Consider the following 27,959-nt stretch of genomic DNA (forward strand, 5'->3'; position numbering starts at 1 on the left):
GAAACATTTTATTATGAAACTAATATATCAATTTTCTATCAATAAAATATATGATTTCATTTTTGTAATTTAAAGCTATATTCAAACCATTTTTAACAAGATTATAAAGGGTGTCCCAAAAATTTGTGCAAAAAGTAAATTTGACGGAAAACACACGTCTAAAAAATAATCTCTAAATGTTTAATTACATAAAGTATACAATATAAAATTTTATAAGAAATAGCATATCTGGTAAAATTTATGGCATGGATGTTAAGTTTGGAACACCTTTTAATAAAGGGAAAGCTGTCAAGATAGAACCGCTGTCTAAGTACGGTCTATTGTGGTTAATTAGTTAGAGTATCTATTAGTTGTAAATTTCTTGTTTATTTATTCTTCTTAATAAATGAACACTTTTCGTGCAGTTTAACATTTTAATGTGTAAGAATAATTCAAATTGATGTCAGAAAGTAAATTATGGCAGCCATAAGTAGGTTTAAATCTTTAAAAAAACAACAGTCATCTATTGATAGATTAGACCATTCAAATAGATCATAAATTTGAACAGTATTGTTATAAATAACTACGGTTTATTAATATTAATTTATTTATTTAGCTCTCTTGAAACTCACTTTAAACCTGTTTTGTAAATACGGTTTAAAAGAAACGACACGTATATACTTAGCAAAAAAAAATATTCCCTAGATCGTTGAAACAATTCATTACCTACTGCAGAAAATGATCAAAATATTATTTCTCAGCCTTTTTCAGAGCTTTTGTTCGCTTTCAGTAACTGTAATATATTGTACACTTTTCAAATCGATAAGTATGAATTTAAAAAAAATTTAAGATCAGGGAAAATTTGCTTCGGCAGTATTTTTTAATGTAGAAATAAGTTACGTGACTATTTCACAATAAAGTTTTCCAATTAATTTTGAAAAATTAATTAAGTTCGTTCAACGTTTATTTTTCTAAAGTAACATAAAAATTTTAATTAAAAATTATAATATTTAACTACTAAACGTATAGAATATATGTTACATAAATAATGTTAGACTTAATACGTTATTACATTTGAATGCGGATGTTTTTTTATTCGAACGGATATTAAATCGGACGACTAGCTTTTGATTAGAATTTAAAAAAATAAGAAAATTAATATTGTAAATTAAAAGTTTATACGTGTAAACATTATATACAATTTGTTTTTAACCAACTTCAAAAAGGAGAAGGTTCTCAACTCGACTGTATTTTTTTTTTATGTTTGTTGCTCAGAACTTTCGACTGGATGAACCGATTTTGATAATTTTTTATTTATTTGAAACCTGGAGCATCCTGTGTGATCCCTTTGTATTAGTCTTAAATTTGTATTATGTATGTGCGTCAAATGGACGAATAACTCAATAACACGCCAACCGATTTCGGTGATTATTTTTTTAGTGAAAAATTAGTTAGTGTACAAAAAATCACAAAATGAAAAAGCTTTTGACAAAAAGAAACCGACTTCAAAAAAAAAACTATTCCAAAACAATTTAATATGCACTGAAAAGTAAAAAAATAACGATAATATGAATTATTCTTATCAAGTTTTTTCTAATCAACAAACCATACTTTATATAGTGTGTTTAAAAAAACAACATTTTGTTCAAATCAAATTCGTATTACAAATGAATCAAATGAAAACACAGACTGGGTTATTTTCTCTGTAAAATAAAAAGTAAATATAAAATTCAATTTCAGTTTCTTTTAAACACATATTCAATCAATTTACAATAATAATAGTACCTATACGGAATAGAATGAAATAATTCGTAATTCAAAAGAATTGTTTTTTTATGTTTATTTTTGTGTGTTACGTATTAATAGAAACAGTATCTCTATATACACATACATAATGTATTTAATGTTAGCGAAAAATGAAGCATAGTAAGGAACATAATGTCTAGATATTTAACTAAACTTCAGAACAAGTAAATCGTAAACAAAATTACAAAAATCCCTATATATTATAAATGTGAAATAAGGATGTTTGTTTGTTTGATACGCTTTCACGCAAAAACTAGAAAATGGAACTGTACAACAAAATAGCTCATTCATCAGAATAGCACATGAGCTATAATTTATAAAAATATATATAAAAAAGAAGATTAAAAAAATTATCATCTAAATAATTATCATTTTAAACCATAAATTAAAGATTTCTGTAATAAATTAAAATAGTAAATGTCAAACAATTCATGGCATTCCTTTCTGATATACTCAATGAATTATGACTATTTTTAACTTAAAAAAATTAAAAAATGTGCAAATTTAGCTGATTAAAATAATCCCTGCGAGTGTTATGGAAGTGGTTCAAGTATGTATTGATCATTTAACAAAAAGGGTACTATCCCGAAGGAAAAATATTTTTTTGATCATAATTGCCTTAAAAAAAGTCAAAGTGACCAACATTTAGTTAGATTTTTTGCGATTGGGCGACAAATTTCTGAGGTATATGGTCCCGTATATCATCTCTCTTATACGATTTCAGTCGATATCTTTAAAATGAAAACAGATTTGGGTCAAAGTTAGGTACTCTAGAAAATTTCGTTTTGTCTAAATCCTACGTAAGCAAATTTGTCCGATATTTTTCTTAAGGATTTTCTTTCTTACCTTTGAAAAAAATCGATCAAATCACAAAAAAATTATTGTATCACAATTCGATGAAATTTAAAATTTAATCTTGACGCAAAAAGAAGAAAAATACCGGGTTTATTTAACGACTGGGTGAGCAACTTTAGAGATTGTTGGAGAAGTCGATAAATGCTCTTTATTTAGACTTGTATCCTTATTAATCTAAAAAAGTACAAATAAGTAATACAAAGACGCAAAAATTTTATCAAAAATCGTAGACAAAAAATTTCTAATAGATTTTATATCATAATCTGTCGCCATTAGAGCGTCCATTTAAGACGATTGTGTTCAATACTTACAACAAAAAAATGATTTGTCTAAATTTGTTTTTGTCTTATATTTTTTTTATCTAATTGGCTGGACATAAATCTCAAAGTCTGATTCTCTTCACCGCCGCACAAAACCAAGAAAAAAATAAACATTGTCAATAAAAAAAAAAAAAAAATCGAAAACAAGAAAACAAATATTTAACGTACAATACGAGAATACAAATAATGTTTATCATTGGATTATTATTGGTAGAAAATTATTTTCGTTCAATGATTGTGTACGAAAAACAGACAGACAAAACTGTTTTATCAGACTCACACAACAAAAGGGCATTTTACTCTGCAATATTATTGGCATATCAATAATACAAAACGTTACGAAATTCTTTTACCATCATCACTGAATGATTCATTTCATATAATTGTAGCCAATAAATTCTAGTACTTTGTTTATTGGACGTTTCTTGAAGGTTTTTAATAATATTATAACACATTTGAATTGGTGTATAATAAATTTTAAGGTTCCTTTTTATGACAATATTCAAATATGTCGTTACGGGTAAAATGATCCCCTTTATATACGTTAAAATGAACCCTATTTTGTGTGTAAATTTATAAGAGGTAAAATGATCCTCCATCATGTAACGGGTCTTGTATGTTTTGATTTAGATTAATTTGCCAGTGATTTTTGCTTTCATACTAATCGTTGTTGCAATGTAAAACAACAGATAAAATTTTATGTGAACTGTTTGGTAAAAAATGCAATGGGATCATTTTACCCACAATTCTTACAAAGTCGGTCGAAGCGATAACTTTTGAGATATATTGAATAGCTCTCCAAATTTGAACAGATCAAACGAAATTGACATGACAATATTGTAACATTTGAATAACTCAAGAATATTTCGACGTTGTACATATGCCGAATAGTTTGGCTATAAATTATATTTTTTTCTCAGGGGAATCATTATAGACAACCTTTTCTGACATAAAAAATCTACACTTCATTCCTTTTCATGAATTGTTAACTTCTTTAGAATAATTTCAGTTTTAAATTATTATTGTTTTGAAAAATATGTACTTCAAAATTTTTGAATAGCTCTGTATTGGCAAAAAAATATTATTTTTTCATATTAAATATTATTCCAAATAAAACACCCACATTAAAGCTTAGTTTGTTTTCACTTGGATAACGTTTTTATCTGAACGTAAGTGTTCACACATGGCATAATGACATGGAAGTTTTCTCCGATTTCAATTATTTCTTTACCTTGTAGCCCGCCATCATTTTCGTTAAATGAAGTTCATTGAACAAAAATACAATCAAATGAAAGCTTTGTGTTTTTGAACACATTTCAGAGACAGTCAATTAGTAAATAAAAACAAATATTGTAAATTTAACGGTGTAAAGATGAATACGGACTTTTAAATCATAAATAAACAGTTTTTTATTTATAAGTCAAAACAAACCTATCAAACTAAATTCATCTATATGATTCGATTTCGTTTATTTTTTCAATATATATACTTTTTTTTGTTATAATCGCAATAAAAATGATTGAAAATATAGGTTAAACAAATATCATGTTATTATTATGTATTGACAACATAAGAATATAATATATCGATTCAAATAACAAGAAAAAGCAAACTATTATGAAACCAAAATAACGATGGATAAGAGTCTTATATTTTGAATAATTTATTTATGTCAGTAGTCCATTGAAAAGCGAAAGTATGTAATTCAATTGATTTATTTAGTTCCGGATTTTATTCGGTTTGTTTACTTCTATACAGCGCATTCAAACAGACATTGTTTAGCTCCAAAGAGGGAAGTTTAAATATACCTTACATTTGATTGAAATTCAGGCGTCTTAAAATTCAATCAGGGCAACATTGGGAGCTCTCGTATCTTAAAAGTAGGTAATATCCAACACAATACTTGTTTCTTTCCTTTTCTTTATATTTCCCAATTCTCATTCATAGAATTCCTATGCATTCGTTTTTAACAGTGTCTACTCATGAATCTTTCATTAATTCTTTGTCCAATTCTCTGATAAGCGTACAGGTCTTTAATTGAGTTTCAGGATTGGATACTTCTTCTACACGTGTAAAGAAGTTCACGTACCTTGTATCAAAATTGGCATATAAACAATTTTAAAAGCCATTTTTAAAATGTAACAATGGTAATAGTCTTACTAGCATTACAAATCTTACAAACTGTGTTTTCAAGAGATATAAAATAAAAGTATACAGTTTTATTAATGTGTGATCCGTAGTACAAGACCATGATGTAAAATGATTTACAAATTCCAACATGTAATATTTACGGATAGCCTAAAAAACAACACTAAAGGAGATATGTAGTTGAAAGATGCTTCATTTACAGGAATTATGTTCTCTGACTATACAGTAACGATCTGACTGATTTTTCATCAACTCGGAAGTTATTTTTTCCACTAATATCACACAACTTGTTGATCTTTTACACAGAGCAAAGTACTTGTAGCATTAAGTATTTTCAATATATGATTGCTGGTACAGGACGTTGTGTTGACTCCAGATGCATGATACTATGTTTGAAACTAAAATTAGTCGTAGCAAATTACCGACCAGTAAGTAATGATTTTGACAAAATGTGTTTTATGACACTAGACAGTAAAATATTTATATACTTTATCAAATGGACAACTGCTTCTTCGATTGCTTGCCATCTTGTACGTTATCATCAAGGTACAAGGCTCTTCCCTACTTACTTCAACAACATGTTAATTAAATAAACTATGTAAATGTAATAATAATCTAATAATACAAAATAAATGAATATAATCATACAAGCTATCACGTGTATATTTTTAGACTGACACGTGCCAATTTCAAAGTATCATGGATTATTATAATATTAATATTAAACATAACATAATAATCATACCATGTAATACTTTATGGGTTATAAACTGTTCATTAATATAAATTTTAATAAGATAAAATACGAGTTGAAAAACCAAACGCAATATATAAGCTGTATAACCATTTAAATATCACGAAAATCATAAATGAATATTATTTATTTATTGTAAATAAATAACGGCAAACTGACCAGCCCTGTTCTAACATTTAACTGACTGTCATATATCTGTTATCTATATGCAATATATTCAAGCTGTATAACAATTTTCAACTTTAGTAAATTTATTTAAATACCTCGTAAATCATAAATAAATCTGATTTATTTATGGTTCATAAATAAGGACTGACTGACCAGTCCTGTTCTAGCACATCACTGACTGACAATCACAACTGTTATTTATATGCAATATACAATCTGTATAACAACTTTTAGCTTTAGTAAATTCATTTTAGTACCACGTAAAACTTAACCGTTTCGATAGCATATATCTAAAAGTAAAAAAGTATCTGTGTGTGCAAAACTACTGTAACCAATCTTCAAATTATATATAGTATGGACATAGATTTAAAAAAAAAATTTGTCAGTATCCTTTTTTCGTGATTTGAAAAACTTTTGCTTTTATAGGAAGTACTCTGCATTCACAAGAAATGATCTCGTTGTAACACTTCACTAGAATCTTAAATTAATTTTTATTCTGTTCCAATTTCACCTGCGAGTACTATACTTTCAAAAATAAAAAATACAGAATATTAAACCACATAAACACACATACGTCATAATCCCTAAGGAAATTATATAATATATTTTTATGTAAATATATGCCCAAAAAATCCTTCAAAAATTTAATAACAAAAATATTTTCTATTATTAAGTTTATTCGGTTTTTATAGGCATTTTTTTTTACACGTAACACACTTATCCATTACAGATAGAAAAATTGTTTGAAATGACTTTTTTTTTAAATTTTACTACATCAGTTCTGTATATAAAAAAATGTGGACTTGATTTAAAATCAATTCGCCCACCGTTGATATTTTGGGACAGAGCTTGTCCTTAAAGTCATAAGATATCATCACTCTATGTTTCATGATCTTGGTGTATTGTATTTTAGTTTTTAATTTGGTTTCAACACATGATATTTTCGTCAAATTCAATAAGAGTTGATGGTCGTTTTTCGAGAACCAAAAATTAACAATCAGGATGTCAATATTTTCTTATTAGAAAAAGAAAGAACCGGAAGCTAATCAATTTAAAACTTGGAGTGGAATTTAAAATAAAACTAATTATTGGCTATTAATTCGCTAATAATAAAATTTAAAATTTTCTTGCCCCAAGAAATAATTTACTTGCTACCATGTTAAGAAAATTTTTTACGGTGTAGGTAATGTTAGAATTTTTTCCTGGTATGGTGTTTATTTCTGTTAAAATTCCATATTTTTCACTTTAATTGGTATATTAGGATCTTTAATTTGTACAAAACATTTCAAACCAAAAATATTATCTACAATTAGTAGTTTAGTCGCAAAAAATTAGAAAAATTTTTATAATTAAAAAATATTCATCGTTTTGCGACGTTTTGTCAATATATTTTTTGTTTATCAAGCTTAATCGATGCTTTTAATTGTAAGCATACATTATCCTTCGATTCCCACGATTAAACGGCTGGGTAAGATCATGTCTCATAAATAATCTTCAATATTATACTAAACTTGAATAAAGAAGAGAGTACGAATAACCTTAAACTAGCCCAAGTATACAAAATAAAAACACCACCATTGACTAAATTAAAATTCATCAAACGTTTTATAAAGTTGTTTAAAATGTTTTTTATTTATCATCATAGTCGCATTGTGTTTTGTTATTAAAATTTATATTTAAATATGCCAAAAACGATTTTCAAATTATAAATACTTAAAACTAATACGTAATTTATTAGTCTAGTCATGCTTCTCTATTATAATAATAACACATAGCTTAGGATAGCACAGCATAGAAATAACAGACAAGTCCTTTAGCATACAACAAGCTTCACAAGCAAGTCCTTTATTTTTTATCCTCAATATAATAGACAACAAGCCGACGCCTATTAATTGATGATTTTATCATTATTGACAATTTGCACATGTTTCTATGTCTTACAATAACTTTACAAAAAAAAAAAATAAATATTGGTGGCGAATAAAACAATGACAGACCTTCACACTAGAAAATTCTGGATGTGGGCAACTTTTGATTTTTTTTTTTTACAGTTTCGTATAAATTTGCAAAGTAAGTTTTTCTGGACAGAAAAGAAACAAAATTAAAAACTATTTTTTCATTGGGTTCACTTTTTTTAACTGAGATTCACCTTTTTCGAATAAACCTTTTTTTTAAATAGTTTTTATAAACTTGCGGTCAAAGTTTTCTGGGCAAAAGTAGGCCAAAATTTGTCTGCTAGACTCACATTAGAGATGTATGCCTTTTTTACGGTATTCTACTTATTCTACTTACAGGCCTAGGAAAGAGAACGAACACAGAGGACACAAAAAATATACACTGTATTTGCGGGTGTAGCTTAGCGGTCTATAACATACTCATATATACAAAATAATATGTTTAAGCGTGGATAGTATATTTAATAGCTCTTTATTGTATTATATGGATGGGATATAATCATATATGTAAAGAAGTATTTATCTCAAATATTTTATACTAAAGCTCTTTGGATATTATTTACAGGCTGTAAAAAGAAAAGGGTTATTGTTAAGAAAATGGAAAATACTATATTGTTTCGTTTTCTAATGTAGTTTTGAATAAATTTTCTTGTCAAAAATGATATATGGCATATAATGCTTTCTGGAGCTATCATGTAATCTATAGACAAAGCTTTATTTTTATGCACCTTTTTTATGGAAAACATGGGACTTTTAATTATGAATATGATTTTTTATCAAGTTTTGTGAGGGTAGATTCCAAAATTCATTTAAAATTCACTTCAACTTAGAAATATTAACCCCCTTTGTCAACATCACAACATTTTTACTCCTTCAAAATTGAGAATCGAAAATCACGAAAATCACAAAAAAAGTTTGGAAAGAAATTAGTGTGTGGCACAATTGTATTTAGTGTTACCTACTAGTTTTTGTCTACGAAAACTCTTAAAACTGTTTTTGGATTTTTTACTCAAATAGCTTCGTAAACAAAAAACGGGTATTTATCAAATTGAAGCCAGAAAGGGCGATCGAAAACTGTCTGAGTTTGGTGAAATAGAACACCGAAATAGGCATGATTTAACCACTCGATAATTTCTAATGATGTATTTTTCATAAATATTTGCCGATGATGCATACTGGACCCAAAATTGACCCGATTTTCTATGCAGCGTTTTCTATGGATTCGTGATTTTTTGTCTTCGAATTTAAGGTCCGATGTTTTGTAGACACTGTATATGCATAATATTATAGTAGATCTGAACTAAATTATATGCAATTTGCCTACACACTATTAAAATGTTAAACCATAAATTTTATATTCAAATTGATTTATTCAATATATTTACTAACAATACATAAATTAGATTACAATAATGTCGTTATTTAATGTCTGCAATAACAATTTTACTGACTGGTGTTTTAAATTTAAACTTTGAAAATCTGATTATATTTAAATTTGATTTACACTAAGAAGTGTTAAAAAGCGTAGGATTTATACATGTGTGGGAGGATTTCAACATTATAAATTCATTTACATTGGAAAGTTTACTAAAATACTTTGAATAGGAGAGATGTATCAATCATCGATTCATATTGATTATATATTTCCTCACAAAAATTAATTTTTATAAATAGTGTGTGAAAAGACATGGAGTCAAAGAGATCATTCTATGTACTGCTTTGCATCTAGGCTCGATTGTGTACCTTGAAATCGGGGAATACTTCTTCGGCATGGACACATCGTGAAACATGAACAGATAGGTGCTGAATAATCCTCATAAAATTTTCCTTTCTGGACATACATCTTCCTCCAAAAGGAAGGACGAAGTTCTACACTCATGTTAAAATTTCCACGAATGGATTTTTTCCATGTAGCTCCCGGACAAGTAGTAGTTATATTTTTTATGTTTTCTAAATCCAAATAATTATAGATTCTTAACCCAAATATTATAAACGATACTTAAAAAAAAACACAATTTTTATTAAATCTCTAATGAGTATACTAGTTAATTAATAGGTCAATTCCTGGGAACAATATCTGATCAAGATTAGTATCTCATAATTTAATTAAGAAGTTAATTACAATCTAGTGTAGGTTGTCGCCATATAAGCATCTTATGTATAATATACATGTACTCATCGATATGGAATTTATGCAAATACCAGATTTAAGATAGAGATATAACTATAACCTTACGATAATTGAGAAACAATAAGTCTTAAAGTTAATGTATTATTACTAAGAAATATAGTTTGTGTGTTATTGATCAAAGATCTAGCCCCAAGCTCTTAAGAAATTTACAAGCTGTGGAAGATACGGCTCATAAAGAACTGACCGATTATTTTCGCCATTGTCAAATTCATTTTTGCAATTAGATAGTTCTAAATACTTCTGTAAAATATACGGCACCGCACATCTTGTACTACAACGTTTATCAAATATAATTTTAGGATTAGAACTGTTTTTCGTAAATGTCTTAGAACACATTATATTTAACTTTAGTCGAGCAGGTAATATACGTGAAGAAGGAACTTGAATTCGCTGGTTTAAAACACGTGTTGTAGAAATTAAAGGAGAAAATACGTGATGGGTGAAATAATCTTTGGCGGTCTTTGTATCTTTGAGGTTTAATAACTCGGGAGACCACAGAATCCTTTGTTGAAACTCAACTATAGTGCCCTTTTTCATTGTCATCGAGAAGTATCGTTATTTAATTTTCTACAGTTGCGAATGACTTTACTTACAGTGGTGAATAACTTGACATCCTCGCGTTTTTTGAATCTAAAATTTCTTTCAGAATTTTTACCCCTAAAATACAAGAAAAATAGAAATCATAAAAAAAATGTCACCTTTGAAATTTCAATGGTAATATCAATATAACATAACGCTTGTACGTATCTCGCAAAATTCAAAAATTATTAGCCATAGAATGTTGAATCTATTCTTTTCAGAAAAATTAACTACTTCCAGCTTAAAGTATGTTAAATAATTTTTACTTTATTTCTTGAAATTACGTGTTTTTTCTCAGACCCCATTCAAATATTCAAATTTATTTTCAGCATTATCCTGTGTATAAAAGCATTGAAAACATTGAGTAGATCTGTTATTCAGTAGGGTCTTTACCTACTTAATATGTTACCAGATATTAAGTATTATACCATTATTGCAAAGGATAACACTCATTTAGATAAATAGAAATAACTACCTACTGTGTAGGCTAGTGCTGTTGTAGTAGCCATTATATAATCCTAAATGTAATCCTACAACAACGTAGCACTACGATTATATAACAGAATAATAATGTATTAAAAAATACAGAGGGGAACCAGAAATAGTATTTTTATGTAGAGAACTTGGAAAAATGAAAAAAAAAGATTCTAGAAATCATACGATTTTAATACTGGAGAGCATAATTAGAGCTTTGAACATTCCAATTATTGACTAAATTGAATGACTTTCTCCTCTTATTTTCATAAATCTTAAACTTAACACCATTAAAGTCTGGGTGTCACAATTTATTATCTTTTCAGAAAGTTGGAATTTAAATAAAACTTGTTTGTACTAATGGGATATTCACAGGTTTTAATGTAACACTAGAAAGAATGTTTTTCAAGACTTGGTTGCTTCTGCAATACTGCATGAATTATCTTGTATGGCTTAGTACTGGAAAATAATAGACTTAAGGGTTAGTATCGGAAAAGGGTTGAAATATAGGTAAATGGCGAACATTTATCCTCCCATCTTACACCACTTAAGTTAAAAATAAGAAAGAGGAATAGGGTCTCTCACACGGCAATCGGAAAGTATTTGTTATGGAACATTCACATACATCTTGATTTCAGGTTTTCTATTTTCTTTTCAAGGTTTTTTTTTTTTTTTAATTTGTGCTAGGCTATTTTACCACATTTAAATCATCCTGTATATAAACCTACATATGATTACAATGCTGGTATTATTATTAATATAAACTTTATATGCATACACATAGAATGTGTAATATATCGGATTATTGCTTTGTAGTATAATTACTTGTGAAATACTTCATACCAAATACAAACACATACCAAACCCAATTCCAACCATTTTGGTCTACATTCATTTTGTAAAATTCAGTTATTTTACAAAACAAAAATACAATGACAACAAATTCTTACCATGACAAGCGAAAATGAGTTATGTTAAATTTTACTAATTACTTCCTTGGTTTTTTGAATTCGGTTTAAATTTAAGGAAAAAGTCCAAAACCCACCTTATATCTCCAATCAAGAACTAAGTACATAAATAACATGTTTTTACGTGAAACTGTCATTTTATGAAATATTAATAATTAACTTTTGTATATTCATATAGACACCATATTTTGTGTTGTTTTCACAACTAAAAAAAGTACTACATGAAAACACAATTCAAGAATATCACACAAAGTAAAAATCTTACATCCAACTTTTTAAAAGAATCATCGCAAATTAGATTAAAATTTTTATTTTCTTACAAAAAAAAAAAAAAAAGAAAAAAGGATTTAATCCGACTCGATATTAATTTCTTTTTATTTTTTTTAATAGACTTATTCATTTTGAGCATTTCGATCCCTCCATCCATTTTTACAAGTAATCTCTGAAGAAAATCATTTGATGTCGACAACAGACTTTCTATTACCTACTTTGAAAATTATTACCCACTTTCAAAATCAATCTTAGATGTCCATTATTCATGAAAAATTCATGATATTTCCTTTTGGGTTTGAAACTCTTTTAGTGTCATTTTATAGCAAAATACATTGAAATAAATGAAATAATATTAGACATTATGAGTATAACAGAGCGTAAGTAATTAAAATTCTTCATAGGCATCAGTTAAGTGTCTCAAGAGATGTTTAATTTACAATTTAATTTGCCAAACATTTTCAAATAAAATAATATACAAAATGCATATTATACTCTTTTACTTTTAATTATTAAAAGATACAAAGTTCATCAAATTTTGAAGTTGGAACGAGAATGTATTCATATCCAGACAAGTGCAAGCTTCATCAAGTCTACTAAATGCATATTCATCTTCACTTTTGGATCATACTTCTTCTCTTTTACACATTTATACAAATGATTTAGTTTAAAGTAAATAAGTTTTTTACACACAGTTAAAAAAGTGGTGGAAGCGCAATTAAGTAGCACACTATATCCACTTTTAGTTTTACAATAAATTTATTTGCGCTCCCACCAAAAGTATTGTATTGACTTTTTCAAAAATTTTTAAGCGTTATTTTTCTGCAGCTTTGTAACTTTTCAGAGATAAAAACGTATCACAATGTTGAAAATATTATTAATATAAGTTTCACAAAACAGAAACTATAAGCGAGTAGGTAAACAGACACCCTGTTTTATATTAATTATTGTTTGTTCTTAATTTGGATTCAAATTGTCTTTTTATATTAAGTTCATAATCAATTTCAATAATTTTTTTTCTGTCCATGAATAAACAAACCTAATTTGTGACAAAAAATGACATTTGCATAAAAACTAACTGTACCTTCCATATTATTTAAATCCTCGGTAAATATAAACAAAGCATTTTCTTTTTAAGTAATTTATTTCAATGTTTTTAATACTGACAGCTAAATAATTACAATTTTCAATTTTCACATACTTTGAATTTTACTTTAATATTATATTTTACCTTTATTATGTCTATTAATGTTTTTGTTTTACAAGAAGTCTGTAATAATAACAAAAGCATTTTTTCCTTTTATAAACGAGAAGAAAATTTTTGTTAAATACATTTTCCGTTTTTTATAGGATACTTTTTCCGTTTTTCTAAATATTCATATATATCAGCTTTGATAATTCTAACTTCACCATAATTTCTCCAGGAAAATCCACAACTGAATGACGAAGCATAATTGAGTAAATGAATAGATGAAACAACTTTTTGGAAAACACTTTTCCAAGAAAGAAGTAAGCTCAATAGGCAAATTCTGCGTAGATTTTTTCCATTCGGATTCTTGGTTTTCAAAAACCAATGTTCTTGTCAAAAGTTGTTGCTTTTGTTATAGTTCTTTATTTGCTTGTTTCACTTCTCAAAATTATATGAAGACAGAAAAATTTTCAACACGATATAGCATTTGAAAAATAAAAATTTTTTTATGTTTTAATTAAGCGAGAGATTAAAAATGCTTAATTAAGAGATTAAAATGCTCATATCGCGAGTGCTGACAGATTATAGAATAGTAGCAATTTTAATTTGCCAGGCAGATATTGGTTACTTAACTAGCGCGCCTCTCATGCGCAAAACATCCTTTATCCCTACCTAAATTCAATGAGAAAAGAAAAATTCGAAACTAAGCCATTTTAAATAAACTATGAAAACCCAGTCGGCTCTTGTACCGAAACATGAACTGTAAAATATTTTGCTTAGAGATTTCAACTGACCGTATAGTTATTTATTTAAACGAATGTACACATTTATATTGAAAAAATATATTTGAAAAATGTGTATTTATTTTCCCATTTCAAATAAACCTGAGTGAATTCCCTCTTCTAATTTTATAAAAATCAAGCTACCTGTCTGTATACAAATACCAAGAAACAGTCTGTAAAAGATACCTTTGTATATAAATAGTACAAATATTTTATTTGTAAAAATATTTATATACAGACTTTCAAAAGATCTTTTGAAAATAAATATACTAGTATAATATACTTTTATATAGTATTATTATTTCACAGAACTTGAACAGTCAACATAGCTGAAGAATAAGCGATTCAATATTGATATATTTCTTGATAGCTCTTCAGATTTCTTAAAAAATTTATAAAATTGAGTTCTACTTTCTTGTTGAGAAAATCAATTTTGCCATGCAATAATCGGAGAATTAAAATAGAACCACGAAAACATGGTTAAGCTGGGTTTTTGGCAGCCGTTGAATAAATAGATGGATATTAAGAAACCATAGTATCTTACAACAATACTGTTCAAATGTATTAATAAACTTAGTTGTCATTCATATTTAACTATGTTAATGGTCTACTCAATCCTTAGACCACTGCTGCTTTTTAAATATTTTAGCGTGCTTATGACTCGACTCCCATATTGACGCCTGACGTCGTCAGTGATTCTCAATGGAAACGTAACAATCCATAAACACATGCCTAAAATATTTTGTAATTACCTCAACTTTGAAAGTGTGTGTATGGGTGTTATTTATGTCCCTATAAACAACTTTTTACTTAAGAAAATTCTTGGTAGCGGGATGTCCTCTTTCACGAGTCCCGAAAAATTGTTGATTGTGTTCACAAGCTAGAAATTTATGGATATCCGTTTTTTTTTCTAACAACAAGATCATAAAATAAAAAATGGAAAAGTCATTTTAGTAAAACGGAAAAGAAATTGCAATTTTCGAGGTACATCCCACAATTGATTCTGGGAAAACTCACACTTATTTGCGATATCAATACTTCCTCTACTTTGTTCAGAGATGTAAAAATGCAAAGATAACTTTAAAGTTTTAAACTCATCATTCATAAAAAAATGGGGTAAGAAAATTTTAGTTTTTCCTACTTTATAAGCAGATAATCGATATATTCATATAAGAATCACATATGTTTTAAAGTAAGATATTGTATGCGAAGGGTTTTCCACTAAGAATGTTCGAACGATAATTTAAAATTAATCAAGTTATTGAGGTACCTTCCTTATATTTTATTTTATTTGAAAGAGTATTTTATACTATTTTGTGTTATATATAATACTTGAAAAGTGGCAACCGCAGCCTTGCTGCGAATGGCTTTTTATGAATAATCCAATTTTCGGTGACTTGGATATCATCCATGAATCTGACATAACTTTAATAAGTACTAACTCTTAAGGTCACTTTTAGAACCTCGAATTTTTACAACTTTGATTCGAATTTTTACGAAGCATTGATTATTTCACTCATATTGCCTATCAGAGTCAAGGAAAATCATGTAATACATACACAAGTAAGAGTATGTAGTACAGCTTTAACTGAACACCCATTTTGTCAAAAAAAAAGTTCAATAATGCGCATTCGTTGTTTAGCATATATCATTTACAACTGGTTAAATGTAAGTTTAAAGCTCAGACAATCTTAATGGAAAACCGTTTACATATGTGGGAATGTCATATGCATGCAAACATTATTATGATATTTGTAAATAAAGTTTTTTTTTTAACAAAAGTTTTAAAATGTTTATACATTTGTATCAGTTTTACCTTCCTGTGTTATACAAAAGTTAATATAAAATTTATATCTCAAACCACTTGTATGTACTTTATTCGAAAGTTTAAAATAAATATATTTTTGAAAGGTATATTTCATGTGAAATGGAATTATTTATGCCGTTTGAATTCCCAAAGTGTGTAAAAGAATAATTTTGCTATAATATATTTCTGGAATAAGTGTATACCAGTTTTAACTCAAAACTTACTTTACACTTAAGGTGATTGTAAACCTAAAATATTGTTAAAAAAGTTTTGGTTTATTGCGCGGTACATACATATAAACCAAATACATGCTTTGTAGTCAAGTAATGAGTTATTTTTAGCTATACAATACCACGCAACTACAAAAATATATAATATATCGTGTGCAAGTGATGCTTATAAATTTTATAATATAGATATCGCTCTTCAATCATCAATACTCTAACTATAATCGTCTCTATTCATCAAATGATGGATCTTCGATGAACTCCTAATTAAATTAAAATTTTGTTTTTACATCATCGGCAACCTTATATTTTTATGGTATTATTATAAACTATAAGATTGTCTTAATATTTTAGATAGTTTTTTTATCACACTCTCTAGAGTGTGATTCATCATTTTTCAGGCAACTTTGAACGATAAAATAATAATAAAAAAATCGATGACCTAGGAATTTTTTGTGATTTTTGGAAACTTTGTTTATCAAAAGTTATTTATAAAATTTTATTGAAATCCTTAGTATTATTCAATCTTTGCATATATCCTTAATTTAATGTCCGCCAATGGCCAATTTGAGAGCTGCCATCTCCATCTAACCAAAATCCAATCTCTTCTCAGAATATCATTGCCGTCAAACACCATTGGTAACTATATTTCGAACGAGTTTAAAATAGCTCAGAAGTTTACAGAGCTTGATATGAATTTTGCGGACCAATCATGATAATCAAAGCTTTGATCGAAAGCTGGACAAAATTTTTTGTTTGCTCACCTTTCTAATCAACTGAAATAACTTAAAAATCAGGTTCTAGAAAATTTATGTTCCGGCTTTAGTAGTTGCTGATTTAATATGACAAAATTGATTGAAAAGTGATGACCAAACCAATTTTGTAAAAAAAAATTTCAATCTTGTAGATTCGAGAATAGAAAAATATTAGTACAAGAAGTCTTACTAAAAGTCTTGTCTTTGGTATCACCCGCAAGTTTATTTACCTTTAAATAACAAAAAATAATGATCCACATTTCTATGCAAAAAGCACATTCTCATAAAAAAAAATTTATTAAATGGTTTGATCCAAATTTCTAACGTAAATAATAGCAATTTTCTTTTCTGAAATAAATTCATAGCACGCGAAAAACTATCTACCTTATATGATCATTATTTCCATCAAATTAAATGAATTTTTCTTTTTCATGTATATAAAATTTCAAAAAATACAATTTTCTTTGCCGACTTTAGAATATAGGTAGATATATATTTATTTTTTTATCTTTAGGGAGTTTTTACTTATATTACTTAAAAAAAATAAACAGAGGGAAAAACTTTTGAAATTTTATAGTTCGTGTTCGTCAAAAAAGAAATCATCTTCCTCTTCACTGATATTGGTACTTAACGGATATTGTAAATTTTGGTCTAGATTCATTTTCTTTTAAGCATTTTAGACATTTTTAGACATTTCAAAAAGTCTGTTAATTTGAGAGGCCGTTGTACAGGTCGCGCTTTTTCTTCAAGAGGTCTGGAAATCCAGAGCCTGTTGTTCGGCACGTTGGAAATTAAAACTTTTAAATTATTTTCGGATGGGTAATGTGGTTCTCGTTCTTTCTTGTGACGGACAAAATGATATTTACATTTTTATTCAATTGCTTTTCTTGTTTCAATACCGCCCTCAATAAATATTCATCACATAATCTTAAAATTATTGTTGGCTTCTTAAATTTTTTCCGCATTCCGTTCGGCCTTAGGATGTTTTTTTGCAAGATTGTTATCATTTGTGCGCAAAACAAATGTATTTGGCACTGTATGTCCAACTTATTCAAAATCTTTAGAAGCTCAAAAATAAATCTTCGCTCGCGACCTCCATCATTCACTGTTCGGAAATAACTGTTAAATAATTCTTCTAGCTCTATAACTATGTAGAGGAAAGAAAATATTACGTATTTTTTGTCCTTATTTAACGAAGAATTTTTTTATTTTTGTTTTTTTATTTTATTTCTATCATTGGTTTATTGATGTCTCGTGAGTATTAAATTTTTGTTTGTTTGTGAATTTAATAAACAAAAATGGGTCGTCTTTAAATTTGACACGGTTCAATATTCTTTTAATGAAAAAATAATTTTCTTTAGTTTCGTTGTTTGTGTTTTTATATACTGATGCTATTACAAAGGGTCGTTTTTTAAATTTATTTCAATGATTCCATTCCATAAATGGGAAATTTCCTCATTAGACTTTTGTTTAATTTTAAGTGGTATTTTATTCGTAAAAGTAAAGATTTACAGTTTATTACAAGACAATCTAGCAGCTGGTTTGTTCAAAATTTCGAAAGCAAAATTTCATAATTCGACAAAATCACAGATTATAATTTATTTTTTAAATTAAAATCTATAATATGTGGACAAAATTGCTAAAAGAAATTTCATTGACAAGTAAATAAGATTAAAACTGTCATACTTCTTAGGTACACATTATTTGCATGTAGCATTTCTGATATCATGTTAATCTACATGAATGCTGCTATAGTCATACCAAAGGAATTTTATCCTATTCAATATGGTTCTTCGATTTTGTCTAATTAAAACGAACTGATGTATTTTTGAACAAATGTCGTAGAAAACAAAAGCAATTTATTGAAATGTAATTCGAGGAATAACTAACACAAACTTTCATCATGAACAATTAAAAACTAAAACTGATAATTTCAAATTTCTCACTCATTTGTAAATTATAATTTCGAAATATCTTTATGTTTTCTACTCTGATAATTATTATATAGAATTGAAGCGAATACACATGGCATATCTTTTTAAATTGAATAAATTAATTTCTACAGAAAGTTTCCAACAATCTTCACGAAGTTTCGTCTTTATTTTCTGTTGTTTTTTAATCAAATAGACACACGATTTTCAAAAAACGTTAATGGTCAAGTCAAGTCAATTCTTATCAACAATTAAGGATATATTTTAATTCTTGAAATGCAAAATTCTGATGTCTATAATCTCTCGGGGTATATATTCTTTATTTGTACTGAATAAAAACTAGTAATTATCTTAACGAAACATCTAAAAGCGACACAATTTTATACGGAACTTGTATACTTTCTTCTACAAATCTATAAAACAGAAACATTTATATTAGGCTAAGTTCATATGTATCTCAACGAAAATTTTGTCTCATAAGGCCATTTAATACACAAAACCATTTAATGCACAAATCAACTTCCATTATTTTTCAAACTCTCCTAATTTGTATAATAAAGTTTCTAGCTATTTTCAAACGTACAACTGACTTATCAACTGATAAAAAAAACATTGGAAACAATAGATATAATGAAATTGTACTATAATATAATTCCAAAGATTTGTTCATTAAACATTCTATGTCCACTATCCTTAAATTAGAAATATCCATAAAAAGGATTGAAATCTAAAGGCTGAAAATTCATAGATGGAATTTAAATGCCGGACTGATATTTTGATACCAAAAGTATAGTTTTATTTTTAAACGTAAATAGCTTACAATGGTTAACAGTTATTTAGTAAATTTCAGTAGAAATCATCGAAATATGGTGTATCATTTGCGCAATTAGGCAGGATAAAGTTTGTAACCGAAGCAAATTATTAACTTCCCAGTACAGGAAGTTATTGTAAAGAGTCTGATTTTCGAAATCGAAATTTTTAACATACTTATCTTTACGGTTCATTTGGTCGAGTTCTGTAAAAAAGAGTGTGGAGCTCATGGGTCGTACCAGACCCACTCCACGGCTTGTATAAAACTTACATTTATCAACTATGGATTTCTTATTTTCCAATTATATTTTGAGAGTAATATTAGAAATAGAATATTAAAATGTACTAGTTGCAACGGGCTTCATCCAATAACTTGGTATTTATTTAAGCTGCTTGTATGTATACATATAATACATAAAATAATAATAATTCTAAGTTACTCGTTATTTTCGAATATATAATAGAAGTTTTATAAATTTCCTTTATCTTTATCAAGTTTTGTAAATACAAAATTATATTTCGTTGCTTATACATCATGTATTTTCTTAAACTGTACAAACACTTCAAAGCAAAACAAATATTGTTTTAGATTGCGACAAATTCAAAGAAGTGGTTTCACCAGGGTGGAGAAGATCAGATACGTGTTTCATTGCCATGATCGTGAAATTTTATATATTGAACTAAATTTGACGTAAAATTTTAAAATCAGTAATACTCCTGGATCAAATTTTTGTATTGTAAATATAATTTGTGAACTATAATATATTTATCGTCAGTATGAATTTTCCAATCGTCATCATGTCTCTAAAAAAAATAATAACGGTTAGTGTTAATTCATACTGATGATGACTGCATTGCATCCGAAATATATTACGGACGTACTTACTATTAATAATACAAGAAAATGATTTTGCCATTAGGCCGAGCTAGAAATTATATTTTTTGATACTTTAATGTTTATATTCGACGTGCTTTAATGATGTCTAAGAGCGTCGCCAACAAAGTTATAGTCGCTATATTTATCTGAAAAATAACTGCCTCTGTTTTTTGTACATACAGTTATAAGAAATGCAATCTGTTTTCAAACGGCATACCTTCATAAACTGTACGCAATCTTCAAACGATTCTACAACAAACTTTTATTTTTATGTATATTTGTCAAATAAAATAGAAAGGACGGAAAGCTTTTTTTATTGTTTGTTTATTTTTAAGCTTTATTTTTAAACCATGTATATATAGGTATGCAAAGTTTAGTCCCAAGTTTTTAACGCTTAAAAATATTGATATTACGAGCAAAATTTTGGTATAGGTTTGATATCAGTGGCGAATTTGATAGTTTTAACAATTCACAATGTTTAATCATTAATGCAAAACCTTATGAATTCAACGACTCTATTGTAAAGATACATATTTGCGTATTGCTTAGAAGCTTCCTTCGTTGCATTTCTGTGGAATAGTATCCTAGGAGAGCAGTCCTGAATAGGGACAGAATAGAACCATCTAATCATAAAGTGCTCTGAGGATTAAGGATTAAGATCAATATGTAATTTGAAGGAGCAAGAATTCTTAAAACACAAGAAATGGCCTTGGATGGCCTTGGATATCGTTTCTTTTTTTTAGAAACTTTAACAGAAAGATGGATGGGTAACGAAAGAATATAATTTTGGCCCGAAACTTTAAAAGCACGGGGTGTCTGTTGACCGGCATTTTAAAACTTGTAATTTTCAAAACTGATGATGTAATCATTGAACCTAATCTGATTATTTAATCAACTCGAGAGCAACAACTGACATATTGTTCGAAATTCAGTCGCTGATATTTGAATCTCGGATGTTCCAATTCCCTTAAGTTGGGGTTATAGAAATCAATACACTGCTTTTATGAATTGATTTAAAAAAACATATACCAGCCTTCGTCAGATAACTCATTTCAAATATTTCCTCCCCATTCGTCCTATAAAGAGAAGTTGATAAAGAATTTAATTTAGTAAAATGTTTACTCTCCTATAATTATACTATTTCGAATGGTATTCAATAATCAATGAATGGAACTGTGTTAAAAGGAAATCATCCATGTATCCATCTCCACCGGCAACTTGACTTACATAAATTTTAATAAATAAAACCTCTTCAAAACTATAATTTTGTTCTTTCTTCATCATGTCTCCTGATTTGATATTAAATGAGGTTAATTGAATTTCAATATTCATATCGAATACTACTTATATAACTAACTATAGCATTCGAAGTATTGTAATGTTGAATACAATTTAGTTTTTATATTTTTATCATTCCATTCTCATGTGAAAATAACTGCTTTTATTATACAGTGTGATCATTTCCAAAGTTTCCACCATTAATAACTCTTGACTTGATGTGATTATTGTTTTGAGTAAAAACACATCGATTTTGATATCGAGTGGAAAGTTCAAAAATGCTTCCTAGAAATTTTAGGTTCCATTCCTTCACTCCACCCATCCCATTTTTGAAATTTCAAATGTCACTATCTGCTTTGTGATATCTCATTTGAAAGGGTATACAATTCTCTCGTTAACCATGATAAAAAAAATAAAATCGATCGATTGGTTTTTATAATAGACTACCCAGAAGATTGATTTCAAACCCTCCATCTCATGTGTAGTCTACGTTAAGAACCAATCGATCGATTTCATTATCTTTTATCATTAAAATGAAGTATCATAAAGTAGGAAGTGCCATTTGAAATTTCAAAGTTGGGGTGAGTGGAAGTGAAGTAACAGTTGTTCACAACGTTAGCGACTAATTCAAGCAAATGCAAACAACTTAAAAATGTTAAAAATAATTACTTCAGTCAAATTAAAAACGCACTTAAGCATAAAGATAAGATAAGAGATAAATTCACGTAATAAAAATGATTATATTTTTATTATTTATCTCTTCCCAACACATTGTATTTCAATTATTCGTTTGAATCCTAAAGCTGACAAAATGTCTTCGTAGTAGCGAAATTAAAGTTTATTAATCGTAATTTCATCGACAAGAAATTATTTCGAAAGAAAACTTTTTGGAAAACTATTCATAGAAAATATAAACTAATATTATAGAAAATAAAGCAACGCGGTGTACAGTGTCATAGACCAGTATATATTTAACTATATTAAAACAAAAGCCTTTAGTATACACAATATTATAGTTTATCGTTCATTTATCAGGTTATTTCCAGTTAGTTTCACATTTTATATTTTAACTTAATTAAATTCTCTAATTAGTTTCAAGCATTATATTATACTTAGAGAAGGGACAAAAAGGCATTTTAATATTCAATTATTATATTATTGTATTCTATAAAAAATATTATATATTATACTTGGAGAATAAAACTGAAGGAAAACAATAATTGCTATACTCATTATATACTAGCCAAGGGATTGGTAGGTCTTCGACTTCACGTCGACTGCTCATGCATATTGTAATTTACTACGCCCCGTAGGTTCGACACAATAAAAACACAACTAGGTGAATTCTTTGAAAAATTTAATATATTTTAATGTGTGTTGCAAGCATACAAAGGTACACAATTATTCCTCACAAAATAAATGTATAATCTTGATTTTCAAATATAACAATGATTCAACAACTGTTCTTAGCAGTGTACTATAGTATCCACCGTTCACATTGACTGTCCTTAGGAAACTAATCTGTTATTTCAACAGCACCCATAAATGTATTTTCATATATATCGTTTCCATATAAGCAACGTTCAATTTTTGTTATTCGAACAACTACCTTAGATGTCAGACTAAATTTCGTTCTTTTAGAAAAAATCTTTATGGTCGACCACCATATCCGACTCACTGTAATATCATATATAGAAAGACAGTGAAGTGGACAACATCGCAATACTGCTCTCTTATGGAACTATTTTTCAATTGTTTGCATGTAATTGATAATACAAATCATATAAATTTTATACTTATAAGCCTATCCATAAAATTATATTAATGAAGTGTGTGTCATTACAAAAGAAACTCCTTAAATAAAACGCATGTACGGTGAGAATGCTACAATTCTATGGTATTGTAAAAATGTTTGAAAAAGTACTTCAATAAACCTCTTTTATTCTCGCAAAAACGCTGTCAGCAATTTTTGTGACGTAATATTGGTAAAAACAATGGTCGTGTATGTAATTATTATATGAATAAATAAAGTTTATGGTAAAATAACCTACAATTACTTTGAAAGACATCAACAAATTAGTAATTAGTGCATATTATTTTTGCCTATATGATGGAACATCATGGCGGCGAATGTTGTAGGCCACGTGATATACAGATTTTAAAAAATAACTTTTAATTTTAATATAATAAAACAATATTGTGTTTTTATGACTTATGAATATCAAAGTTTTAAGTATATTTCTACATAAATTATAATTTTATCAAATTTCATAATTTATTTTGCGCTACCGAAAATACACTGTTGTGACAGTATAGTAAATACTTTGAAAAATTAATAAAATGTCTTTCAACTATAATTCATTGGAATTTGAGATGATATCTCCTAAATGTTTTGTATGATTTCGTGCCTGAATTTGAACCATATTTACAATATGATGTAAATATGGGTATGGTCTTTTAAAGTTTTTTCAGATTAATATAAAATAAAATTACAGTCTTTCTATTTATACCACTAAATATTTTTCGACAGGTGCCACAAGGTGCACATAAAGCTCTGGTGTCAAATAATTATCGATGAATCCACATTTAGCTTATACATCTATACCATCCCATCACAATAAATTTCCTGATAATCCAATATATGTAATATACAATTCGACGAATCATAAATAAAAATAAATTTACATATCTATCAGTAATATTTTTTAAATACCTACCTACCTCTATAACTTATATGGTTGGTAAATAAATGTTTATATAAAAATAATAATAATCGATATTAAAAATAAAAATGTATTCACTAAATTTATTATTCCAATAAACTAAAATTTTCACAAAAACGCAAAAATTTATATAAATAGTCATAAATTACATTCAACATTGATAAAATATTTATGTACGCATTTATACGTGTTTCACTTAGTTATAAATCAAATTTGTGATGTTGTAGAGGAGCGGAGAGGCGTAAAGGACCAAGTTTTTTACTGGTTTATTATTGTAATTTAAGTTTATAAATAAACTATTGAAACCGATGGTGGCACATGAGCCATGAAACAAATAGTCTCACCATAAAATATACGTAAGCCTACAAGCAACGCGAACGTATCATATTCTATTGATACTTCATCAAGCTATGAATAAAAAGAGCAACTTAAATACCAATTTTAAACTATCATTTTTTTTTTTCATATCTGCTGCACATAGAAATTTGCATTTTTAATATTTCTAAATTTTTTAGACCAGATATTGTCAACAAATTAGACTAAAAGAAATTAAACCAGTTGGTCACGTGAATTTGATCACACTTGGAAAATATTAACAAATGCCAGGTATACATATTCATAAAATCAATAATCAAAAATATTTCTATAAATATTAGTTTAACAGAAATAAAAATCAGAGGATAAATAATTGCTCAATCGATTTTATACAACTTTGCTAATGATCAAAATTTACATTTTCTTAATATTAACAGAAAAGTTTTTTTTTACTCCTCCCTCAACGCTCCAATTTCTAAGAACCGCTTTTGACCGTCTTTTCAAGGCATCTAGATACTCCACAACGATGGGAGCAAATCAAATATCGCTTTCACCTTCCATTAACGAGAAATCGTGAATGAAAAAATGTCTCCGAACACACACACACACACACACACACACACACACACACACACACACTTACATTGTCCTGACCATGAAATGTTAAGATATGATGAAAATTTCAATTTGGATTAACTTTTCTGTGTTGATAAGGGGGTTGTGCTGCCCTCAATGAAAGCGAATAAATGACACAAAAAATAAAATAATTTTTGATAATTCATCGACCCTTAAAAATCTTATTTATGATGATGATATAAATTTTGGAATGCTGATACATTATTTTAATTTTGAACATAATTAAGTTTATGTTCTTTAAGAATCCTTCACTTTTGCGATCTGTCCCCTATTTTTCCTATATGCATGAGCTCAGTTACTAAGGAATCACTAAATTCGAAATAAGAAATACTTGTTACAAGGGCTTTTACTCACCTTTTCGATGATTTTACAAAATTATATGCGTTTGACTTACGTACAAATATTTTTATACAATAGCAATTTCAAATAAAAGAGAAACGATTGTTCAAGTTTTGATTTCCTTGAATATTCAAAAACAACCATAGTTAACCTAAATTTTCAGACTCTATTAGATTTTGAATAACACGTTAGAGGTTAACAACAAAAAAACTAAGACCCAGTAATTTGAATTTTGATAATTCGCATTCGAGCGCGTTAATAATAAACTCTTGTACAAATATTGTTATTATTGTTGTCGAGGTTTTTTTACTACAACCGTAAAAAGGACCAACAACACAACTATTTGCGGCTACATATATAGATGGAGATATGAATGAGAAAAAAAAATTTCTCGATTGTAAATGTCATAATAATTTATTGGCCTGTACTGATAAACATTATCATATCTCTATGCTCCATTTATTGGTTCTTTGTTTGTTGGGTTTTTTTGATGTTGTATTTTTTAATAAGGTGTAATTATATTCTGAAAGGCATTAAAAATGGGACGCATTGTTAATTATTTATGTTAACTTTGCAATAGAAATATATATGACTTTTTGTTTTTGTTTACTTTTGATCAAGGATACGATAGTTATTTACATCATGGTCTCTTGATTATAATTGATGATTTTTAATATGATACATACAGCGTAAACTGAATATTGACAAATATATTGTCTAGTAATCTTAATTAAGTAACTTTAATTAGGAAATATATATAATGATACACCGAAAATCAAAATTTTAACTTATGTTTACTTACGGTATTTTTTTCTTTTGGCGTCTGTACATTCCTATCTATTTGACATATGGTTTTCGCAAAAACAAAGCTCGGGGTCGGTATAATTACTCAGTGCTCCGAATTTTGAAAATTAAGCCTCATATCGAAAATTTGTATTCATACTTTTCGTCTAAATTCATCATTAAAGTCGAAATGTTTATAAAAAATTTCTACCCTTAGTGTACTTTACCCCGCTGCTCGTACTTCAATAAAACACATAAATCTGGAATCAAACATACATTCCTATAATCTAGATGTAACCAATATACAAGTTAAAATCCAGCTTAAACATTTGGTACTTGTAAAGTAATGTAACAGTATACACATTCATCTTTTAAAAAACACACAAATAGTCGCGTAGCACTACGACACATAATGTAACATTGACGTCATGTCACATATAAAATAATTGTAACACTACAAACAGTATGTGTATCGAACAAAACAAAACACAAACCATCACATTCAAAAGATATTTTATAAAAGCTTGTGTTTTTAAGTCGTATATTTTCTCCGAAAATATATACTTATGTACTGAATCGACGATCAAGGAGAAATAGTGATGATGGGCTATAAATCCGTTTTATAGGCCCTTAGAACACACCTTATGAGATTTTGAGTCAATTTATTATATTATCAGAGGAAAAACCACTTTTTTAACGTTTGAGGCGATGTTCTGGTCAAGAAGCTTAAATTTTAGGCTTGCTTTATTTTCAAAGTAAGATTTAAAAAAAATAAAAACCATTTGATCATTATTAAAAAATAAGAAAAAAAAGTTGTAAAAAAAAAATTATTCTTGGAATTATAGGCCGATAAAGTGAAGGCTACAAAATTTCAGCACTTGTAGGTGATCTAAATAGGTTGACACAATTCCAGCCCTTGAAGGTGATCTGAGACAAAAAAAAAAGATAAATTCTTAATCAGACAAAAAAAAATATCGTGGGTAAGGTCTGGTGCGATCCTTGACGCCCACACGATTGATACAAGTTGAGGCGAGCACGAG

At 27.8% G+C, this 27,959-nt stretch overlaps 1 protein-coding gene across 2 annotated transcripts in view; it reads left to right on the forward strand.

Annotated features, from left to right (window-relative positions):
- The window catches only part of LOC123290787, a 479,121-nt gene that overhangs the window by 347,912 nt on the left and 103,250 nt on the right, over positions 1 to 27,959 (forward strand). The gene's annotated exons all lie outside the window — the stretch shown is intronic.

The sequence above is a fragment of the Chrysoperla carnea genome, chromosome 1 (genome assembly GCF_905475395.1).
Source record: "Chrysoperla carnea chromosome 1, inChrCarn1.1, whole genome shotgun sequence".
NCBI classification, from domain to species: Eukaryota; Metazoa; Arthropoda; class Insecta; order Neuroptera; family Chrysopidae; genus Chrysoperla; species Chrysoperla carnea.